Below are 10,669 nucleotides of genomic sequence, written 5' to 3'. Positions count from 1 at the left end.
ACAGAAAGGCAGTCCATTCTCTTTGGAAGGAGTTAGGACAAAATACAAAAGACAAAAAGAGAGAAAAAGGAGTTAGAGACCTGGGGAGGGAGTCATGAAAGAGGAGAAGTTTCCACACAGTAGGAAGCCCTCTCACAGGTGGATCTGCAGGGAGTTTTGGAACCTCAGAGGGAAACATAACCAGGAGAAAGACAGGAAAAAAAAAAAACAAAAACCGAAAAACAGAATACATGCCTAACTGCAACTGCCAGCAGAGAAGCAGCCCAGATGCTCGCATCTGCCAGTGAGCGAGAGCTGGGCAGTGAGGTGCAGGCTGCATCATCAGTGCTTAGGGTAAGGACTGGATCTGAATGCCCTGAGGACAATCTGAGGGAACTAACATGAGATAGCAAATCAATCTGTGGGATTGCCAGAGAGAGAGGAAAAAAAAAAAAAAAAAAGAACTTTCCCTTGAAAGGCTCTAACCTAATGCACAGGGTGACCTGTTCATGGAACAAAGGATGGAACGAATACCAAAGGAGAGCTAGCTGGCTGTGTACAGGCCCCTTCCTGTACCCCCTACCCCCACACCGAGGTAGAGAGACAGGTGTGTGACAGCCAGAGCTGAAGGCAAGGGGCTGCTCGAATCTTGGCGCCAGAGATGGCATCTTCCACCAAACTGTGAGCAGGCTCCCAGCTGCTAACCACGTCTTCCTGAGATCTTGAATGATTCACATCCACCAAGAGGGTCGCAGCCCAAGATCAGCTCCCCAGAGGAGACAAATGGCACACCTGAGATGGTGCTCTCACAGCACACCTGGAAAACAGAGCAGCTGGGACTGGGGAGATGTTTAAGATTCATGGCCCACCTGGAAAGTACACTCACCAATCACCTGGTTACCTAAGTTGCTCAAACCTGGGAAGGGCACAAAATGCAAGGCCCACTTCGGACAGTGCCCTTGCAGAGAATCCTGGAGCCTGAGCAGTGTAGACCTGGGAAGCATGTGCTGCCAAGAGCTGGGGCAAACCCAGTGTGGTCCATATACTGTGAGCCCTCCCCACACATGCCAGCGATATTTGTTTGCAATGTCCCTCTCTCCCCACAACACAACAGAACTAGTGAGCCTAAATAAGTGACCACGTTCACCCCTTTGTGTTAGGGTGGAAACTAGACACTGAAGAGACTTGCAAACAAAGGAAGTCAAAATAAAGAAGAGGGAACCGCTCTGGAAGTAACAGGGGCAACAGATTAAAACCCTGTAGTTAACATTGACTGGGCACTGGAGGGGGTCTATGGACCTTGAAAATAAGTACAAGTGGAACAAGGAACTATCTGACATTGAAATGACCCCACACTGTCCACAACAGTTCCAGAGAAATTCCTAGATATATTTTTATTATTATCACTTTTTAATTTTTTTAAAAAAAATTTAAGTCCTTTATTACTCCTTTAATTTTCATCTTTTATAACCTACTATTACCTTGGAAAAAAAGGACCCAATTTTTAAAGGAAAATTTCATATATATATATATTTCAATTTTGTGATTGATTTTGTTTTGTATTTTTTATATTGTATTTTTGAGAGTCTAAACTCTATTCTAGACTTTTAATTTTTTTTGATATTTGTTATTAATTTTGTACCTTTAAGAATATAATCTTCAGTATCCATTTTCACTTAGGGATGTAATTACTGGCTTGATTACTCCCTCCCCTTCTCTACTTTGTGAATCTCTCTGGGTATTCTGGGCTGTGGAGAATGCTTAGGTTACTGGCTAGATTGGCCTCTTCCCTTTGACTCCCCCTCTTCTCCTCCTGGTCACCCCTATCTCCCTCCTCCCTGTTCTCTATGTAACTCTGTGAATCTCTCTGGGTGTCCCTCATTCTGGAGAATTTTTCATCATTAACATAGACGTTTTATCATCTGTGCTGTATGGATGAAGTCTTGAGGCTACTATAAGCAAAGGACTGGAAACCAAAGGCAGGAGGCTTAACTCCAAAACTTGAGAACATCAGAGAACCGCTGATTCAAGGGAACATCAATAGACAAGAGTTCACCCAAAAGTCTCCATACCTACACTAAAACCAAGCTCCATCCAAGAGCCAACAAGTTCCAGTGCAAGACATGCCATGCTAATTCTCCAGCAAAGCAGGAACACAGCTCTGAGCATTAAAAGACAGGCGGCCCAAAGCCATGCCAAACCCATAAACACCCAAAAGTGGACTACTGGACACTTCACTTCACTCCAGAGAGAAAAGATCCAGTTCCACCCACCAGAATACAGACACAAGCTCTCCCAACCAGGAAACCTTGACACAGCACTAGTTCAACCCCACCCACAGGGAGCAGGCTCCACAATAAAGAGGAACCATGAACTTCCAGTCTACAGAAGGGGCACCCCAAACACAGCAATCTAAACAAAATGAAAAGGCAGAGATATATTCATCAGGTAAAGGAACATGATAAATACCCACCAAACCAAAACAAAGAGGAGGAGATACGGAGTCTACCTGCAAAAGAATTCAGAATAATGATAGAAAGGTGATCCAAAATCTTGAAAACAAAATGGAGTTACAGATAAATAGAGACAAGGATTGAGCAGATGCAAGAAATCTTTAACAAGGACCTAGAAGAAAACAATCAGTCAATAATGAATAATGCAATAATTGAGATCAAAAGCACTCTGGAGGGAATCAACAGTAGAATAACTGAGACAGAAGAGAGGATAAGGGAGGCAGAAGATAGAATAGTGAAAATAAATGAAGCAGAGAGGAAAAAAGAATTAAAAGTAATGAGGACCACATCAGAGACTTTTGGGACAATGTTAAATGCCCCAACACTCAAATCATAGGAGTCCCAGAAGAAGAAGACAAAAAGAACGGGCATGAGAAAATACTTAAGGAGGTAATAGTTGAAAACTCCCCTATTATGGGGAAGGAAATAGGCACCCAAGTCCAAGAAACCCAGAGAATCCCAAACAGGATAAACCCAAGACAAAACAACCAAGACACATATTAATCAAATGAACAAAGATCAAACACAAAGAGCTAATATTAAAAGCAGCAAGGGAAAAGCAAACAAACAAACACACACACAAGAGGATCCCCATATGGATAACAGCTGATCTTTCAATAGAAACTCTTCAGGCCAGAAGGGAATGGCAGGACATACTTAAAGTGACAAAAGAGAAAAACCTACAACACAGGTTACTATACCCAGCAAGCATCTCATTCAAACATGAAGGAGAAATCAAAAGCTTACAGACAAGCAAAAGCTGAGAGAATTCAGCACCACAAAACCAGCTCTTTAACAAATGCTGAAGGATTTTCTCTAGACAAGAAACACAGAAAAGGTTTATAAAATCGAACCCAGAACAACAAAGTAAATGGCAATGGGATCATAGTTAACAATAAATACCTTAAATGTAAATGGGTTGAATGCCCCAACCAAAAGACAAAGACTGGCTGAACGGATACAAAAACAAGACCCCTACAAGAGACCCACCTCAAACCAAGGGACACATGCAGTCTGAAAGTGAAGGGATGGATAAAGCTATTTCATGCAAAATGGAGACCAAAAGAAAGCAAGAGTAGCAGTACTCATATCAGATCAAATAGACTTTGAAATAAAGACCATGAAAAGAGACAAAGAAGGACACTACACAATGATCAAAGGATCAATCCAAGAAGAAGATATAACAATAAATATATATGCACCCAACATAGGAACACCTCAGTTTCTAAGGCAAAGGCTAACAAGTATGAAAGGGGAAATTAACAGTAACACAATAACAGTGAGAGAATTTAATATCCCACTCATATCTATGGATAGATCAACCAAATAGAAAATTAGCAAGGAAATACAAACTTTAAATGATACTATGGACCAGTTAGATCTCATTGATATCTATAGGACATTTCACCCAAAAACAATGCATTTCACCTTTTTCTCAAGTGTATATGGAACATTCTCCAGGATAGATCATAACCCAGGCCATAAATCTAGCCTTGGTAAATTCAAAAAAATTGAAAGAATTTCAAGTGTCTTTTCTGATCACAATGTGGTGAGATTAGATGTCAACTACAGGAAGAAAAAAAAAAAAACAACTAAAAATACAAACGGAAGCTAAACAACACGCTTCTAAATAACCAATAAATCACAGAAGAAATAAAAAAGGAAATCAAAATATGCATGGAAACAAATGAAAATGAAAACACTACAACCCAAACCTACAGGATTCAGTAAAGGCAGTGCTAAGAGGAAGGTTCATAGCAATATAAGCTTACCTTAAGAAACAACAGAAAATTCAAATAAATAATCTAACTTCACACCCAAAGCTACTAGAAAAAGAAATGAAGAACCCCAAAGTGAGTAGAAGTAAAGGAATCATAAAAATTAAAGCAGAAATAAGTGAAAAAGAAATGAAGGAGACTATAGCAAAAATCAACAAAAATAAAAACTGTTTCTTTGAGAAGACAAATAAAATAGACACACCATTAGCCAGATTCATCAAGAAAAAAAGGGAGAAGAATCAAGTCAACAAAATTAGAAGTGAAATTGGAAAAATCACAACAGATAACACAGAAATACAAAGGATCATTCAAGACTACTATCAGGAACTATATGCCAATAAAATGGACAATTGGGAAGAGATGAACAAATTCTTAGAAAAGTATAACCTTCCAAAACTGAACAAGGAAGAAATAGAAAATCTTAACAGACTCATTACAAGCATAAAAATCAAAACTGTACTCAAAATTCTTCCAACAAAACCCCAGGACCAGACATCTTCATGGATGAATTCTACCAAAATTTAGAGGAGCTAACAACTGTCTACTCAAACTCTTCCAGAACATTGCAGAGAAAGGTAATCTCCCACTCATTCCATAAGGCCACCATCACCCTAATACCAAAACTAGATAAAGATGCCACAAAAAAGAAAACTCCAGGCCAATATCACGAATGAACATCAATGCAAAAATCCTCAATAAAATTCTAACAAATATAATCCATCAACATATTAAAAAGATCATACATCATGAACAAGTGGGCTTATCCCAGGGAGGCAAGGATTCTTCAATATTTGGAAATAAATCAATATGCAACACCATATTAACAAATTAAAAGATAAAAACCATATGATTATCTCAATGAATACAGAGGAAAGCCTTTGACAGAATTCAACTCCCATTTATGATTAAAAAGTCTCCAGAAATGAACTTTCTGGATGAAAGTTCCTTCCTTTCTGAGGAAGGAACATACCTCAACAGAATTAAAGCCATATTTGATAAACCCACAGCAAACATCATTCTCAATGACAAAAAAATGAAAGCATTTCCTCTAAAATCAGGAATAAGACAAGGGTGCCCACTCCCATCACTACTATTCAACATAGTTTTGGAAGCCCTAGCCACAGAAATTAGAGAAGAAAAGGAAATAAAAGGAATTCAGATTGGAAAAGAAGAAGTAAAACTCTCATGGCTTGCAGATGACATGATCTTCTACATCAGTTCAGTTTAGTTCAGTCACTCAGTTGTGTCTGACTCTTTGCGACCCCATGAATCACAGCACGCAAGGCCTCCCTGTCCATCACCAACTCCCAGAGTTCACTCAGACTTGCATCCATCAAGTCAGTGATGCCATCCAGCCATCTCATCCTCTGTGGTCCCCTTTTCCTCCTGCCCCCAATCCCTCCCAGCACCAGAGTCTTTTCCAATGAGTCAGCTCTTCGCATGAGGTGGCCAAAGTACTAGAGTTTCAGCTTTAGCATCGTTCCTTCCAAAGAAATTGCAGGGCTGATCTCCTTCAGAATGAACTGGTTGGATCTCCTTGCAGTCCAAGGGACTCAAGAGTCTTCTCCAACACCACAGTTCAAAAGCATCAATTCTTCGGCATTCAGCTTTCTTCACAGTCCAACTTTCACATCCATGCATGACCACTGGAAAAACCATAGCCTTGACTAGACGGACCTTTTTGGCAAAGTAATGTCTCTGCTTTTCAATATGCTATCTACGTTGGTCATAACTTTTCTTCCAAGGAGTAAGCATCTTTTAATTTCATGACTGCAGTCACCATCTGCAGTGACTTTGGAGCCCAAGAAAACCCTAAAGACACCACAAGAAACTTACTAAAGCTAATCAATGAATATAGTAAAGTTGCAGGGTATAAAATAAATACACAAATTCCTTGCATTCCTCTACACCAACAATGAGAAAACAGAAAGAAAAATTAAGAAAACTATCCCATTCACCATTGCAACAAAAAGAATAAAATACTTAGGAATTAATTTATCTAAAGAAACAAAAGATCTATATATAGGATACTATAAAACACTGATGAAAGACAAATAATTTCACAGTTTGTATGGAAACACAGAAAAGCCTCAGATAGTCAAAGCAAATTTGAGAAAGAAGAGTGGAACTGGAGGAATAAACCTGCCTGATTTTGGACTATACTACAGAGCTACAGTCATCAAGATAGTATGGTACTGGCACAAAGATAGAAATAAAGATCAATGGAACAAAATAGAAAGCCCAGAGATAGATCCATGCACCTATGGACACCTTATCTTTTATAAAGAAAGCAAAAATATGCAATGGAAAAAAGACAACCTCTTCAACAAGTTGTGCTGGGGATACTGGTCAATCACCTGTAACAGAATGAAACTAGAACACTTTCTAACATCATACACAAAAATGAACTCAAAATGGATTAAAGATCTAAATGTAAGATCAGAAACTATAAAACTCCTAGAGGAAAACATAGGCAAAACACTCTCTGACATAAATCACAGCAAGATCCTCTATGACCCACCTCCCAGAGTAATGGACATAAAAGTAAAAAAACAAATGGGACCTAATTAAACTTAAAAGCTTTTTCACAATGAAGGAGACTATAAGCAAGGTGAAAAGACAGCTTTCAGAATGGGAGAAAATAGTAGCAAACAAAACAACTGACGAAGAATTAATCTCCAAAATATACACACAGCTCGTGTAGATCAATACCAGGAATATAAAGGACCCAATAAAAAAAAATGGGCCAAAGAACTAAACAGACATTTCTCCAAAGAAGACATACAGATGGCTAACAAACACACGAAAAGATGCTCAACATCACTCATTATCAGAGAAATGCAAATCAAAACCACAGTGAGGTACCATCCCACGCTAGTCAGAATGGCTGCTATCAAAATGTCTACAAACAATAAAGGCTGGGGAGGGTGCAGAGAAAAGGCAACCCTCTTACACTGTTGGTGAGATTACAGACTAGTAGAGCCACTATAGAGAATAGTGTGGAGATTCCCTAAAAAACTGGAAATAGAACTGCCATACGACTCAGCAATCCCACTGCTGGGCATACACACAGAGGAAACCATAATTAAAAGAGAGATGTGTACCCCAGTGTTCATTGCAGCAATGTTTACAATAGCTAGGACATGGAAGCAAGCTAGATGTCCATCAGCAGATGAATGGATAAGAAAATTGTGGTACATATACACAATGGAATATTACTCATTATTAAAAAAAAAAACAAAACACATTTTAGTCAGTTCTAATGAGGTGGATGAACTGCAGCCTATTATACAGAGTGAAGTAAGTCAGAAAGAAAAACATCAATACAGTATATTAATGCATATATATGGAATTTATTCTTTTTTTCTTTTACTTTATTTTACTTTACAATACTGTATTGGTTTTGCCATACATCAACATGAATCTGCCATGGGTGTACTTGAGTTCCCAATCCTGAACCCCCCTCGCACCTCCCTCCCTATACCATCTCTCTAGGTCATCCCAGTGTGCCAGCCCCAAGCATCCTGTATCCTGCATCGAACCTAGACAGGCAATTCGTTTCTTACATGATATTATACATGTATCAATGCCATTCTCCCAAATCATCCCACCCTCTCCCTCTCCCACAGAGTCCAAAAGTCTGTTCTATACATCTGTGTCTCTTTTGCTGTCTCACATACAGGGTTATCATTACCATCTTTCTAAATTCCATATATATGTGTTAGTATACTGTATTGGTGTTTTTTTTTCTGGCTTACTTCACTCTGTATAATCGGCTCCAGTTTCATCCACTTCATTAGAATTGATTCAAAACACTCTCCGACATAAATAACAGCAGGATCCTCTATGATCCACCTCCCAGAATACTAGAAATAAAAGCAAAAATAAACAAATGGGATCTAATTAAAATTAAAAGCTTCTGCACAACAAAGGAAACTATAAGCAAGGTGAAAAGAAAGCCTTCTGAATGGGAGAAAATAATAGCAAATGAAGCAACTGACAAACAACTAATCTCAAAAATATACAAGCAACTTATGCAGCTCAATTCCAGAAAAATAAACGACCCAACCAAAAAATGGGCCAAAGAATTAAATAGACATTTCTCCAAAGAAGACATATAGATGGCTAACAAACACATGAAAAGATGCTCAACATCACTCATTATCAGAGAAATGCAAATCAAAACCACAATGAGGTACCATTTCACACCAGTCAGAATGGCTGTGATCCAAAAGTCTACAAGCAATAAATGCTGGAGAGAATGTGGAGAAAAGGGAACCCTCTTACACTGTTGATGGGAATGCAAACTAGTACAGCTACTATGGAGAACAGTGTGGAGATTCCTTAAAAAACTGCAAATAGAACTGCCTTATGACCCAGCAATCCCACTGCTGGGCATACACACCGAGGAAACCAGAATTGAAAGAGACACATGTACCCCAATGTTCATTGCAGCACTGTTTATAATAGCCAGGACATGGAAACAACCTAGATGTCCATCAGCAGATGAATGGATAAGAAAGCTGTGGTACATATACACAATGGAGTATTACTCAGCCATTACAAAGAATACATTTGAATCAGTTATATATGGAATTTAGAAAGATGGTAACGACGACCCTATTTGCAAGACAGCAAAAGAGACACAGATATAAAGAGACTTTTGGGCTCTGTGGGTGACGAAGGAGTGATGATTTGAGAGAATAGCATTGAAACATATATATTACTATAAGTGAAATAGATGACCAGTTCAAATGTGATGCATGAAATAGGGCACTCAAAGCTGGTGCACTGGAGGGACATGGGTACACCTGTGGCTAATTCTTGTCAGTGCATGGCAAAAACCGCCACAATATTGTAAAGTAATTAGCCTCCAATTAAAGTAAATAAATTAATTTTAAAAATAAAAAAATTAAAAGAAATGCTGTGGCTGAATGAAAAAACTGAAAAGGTAAGAGTAATGCCTAGAATAGGAGCTCCTCCAAAAAAAAAAAAAAAAAAAAAAACCAATATCCTGACCTCAGGAGCCTAAGAATGTGCCATTTTATTCGGAAAAGTGTCTTTGCAGATGTTAATTAAAAATTTCAGGATGAAATCATCCTCATTTATCCAGGTGGGCTCTACATCCAGTGGCAGATATCCTTGTAAGAAAAACATGATAATGTAAGATTTCATGGAGACGGAGGCAGATTTTGGAGTTATGCAGCCACAGACCAAGGAAATCTTGAACCACTAGAAGCTGGAAAGAGGCAAGAGGGAATCTATACATTCACAGAGGGAGTGTAATTCTACCATACATTGGCTTTTGAATTTCTGGCATCCAGAAGTGCGAGAGAAAAGTTCTGTTGTTTTAAACCACTCTTATTTTGGTAATTTGTAATAGCAGCTGTGAGAAACTAATACAGTAACTATGGATATGGAAGAAGAATATTGAGTCTATTATTCCTGTGTTAAGCCTCTCTCAGAATGAAGATAGGATCTGGAAAACAGAAAAAAGCAAGTAGGGATAATATGAGATATATCAAGAGCAGTATATAAGACATTATATGCAATTGATCTATAAGATATGAAATATTATGTAAATGAAGCTGTGTCTTCCTTTCTTCTATTCATAAGAAGTTTTTAAGATGAAATGAGAGTATAATTTTGTTAATAATAGCTATTTTGGAGCCAGTTAATCCGACTGTGCTCTTTTCCCCATGAGGGCCCAGTGTGCAATAGCTGCAGACAGCTACTGGAATATTCAATTCCTATATTTCAATTTTGGAGAGTTGGATAAAATATTTATCATATGCCTGCCTCATATCTAACTCCTTGGTAGTGTATGCAGCCTGTTGCCTGTACACGTAGCCATAGGGACCTTGGAGACAACTCTTTCCAGTGGAGATTCAAGACTGGCATGCTGTCCCCTGTCTAGGCTCCTGACAGATATGTGCGGTGCGTTTGGAAAGCCCCAGGGCACACTGGCCAGGGTCCACACTGGACAAGTCATAATGTTTATATCTGCACCAAGCTGTAGAGCAAGGAACATGTGATTGAGGCAGTCTGCAGAGCCAAGTTCAAGTTCCTTTGGTGCTGAAAGGTCCACATCTCCAAGAAGTGGGCACTTACTAAGTTTAATGCAGATGAATTTGAAAACATGGTGGCAGAAAAGTAGCTCATCTGATGCATCCCTAATTATGGTCCCCTGGACAAATGGCTGGCAATGCACTCATGAGAGCATTAGCTCTATTCATTCCTTAATTATGCCTACCAATAAATCCTACTTTCCTGTCAAAAAAACTAATAGTTATTGTTTTATCTCAAGTATCTTCTTTCACTTCATTATTTGATGACAAGTACATTCAGTTTTACATTGATGCCTAAAAATGAACATATGCCAAAATAAAAATAGGCCAA

General features: G+C 38.7%; 2 pseudogenes; both read left to right on the top strand.

Annotated features, from left to right (window-relative positions):
• Positions 1 to 9,934: 9,934 nt before the first annotated feature.
• LOC120880728 lies at positions 9,935 to 10,053 on the top strand (annotated as a pseudogene).
• Positions 10,054 to 10,058: 5 nt separating this feature from the next.
• On the top strand, positions 10,059 to 10,143 carry LOC120880729 (annotated as a pseudogene).
• The last annotated feature ends 526 nt before the right edge of the window (positions 10,144 to 10,669 follow it).

Source organism: Oryx dammah, unplaced genomic scaffold (assembly GCF_014754425.2).
Source record: "Oryx dammah isolate SB20612 unplaced genomic scaffold, SCBI_Odam_1.1 HiC_scaffold_21, whole genome shotgun sequence".
NCBI lineage: Eukaryota > Metazoa > Chordata > Mammalia > Artiodactyla > Bovidae > Oryx > Oryx dammah.
Note: the sequence above shows the minus strand (reverse complement) of the source record. Positions and strands in the feature narration are given on the sequence as shown.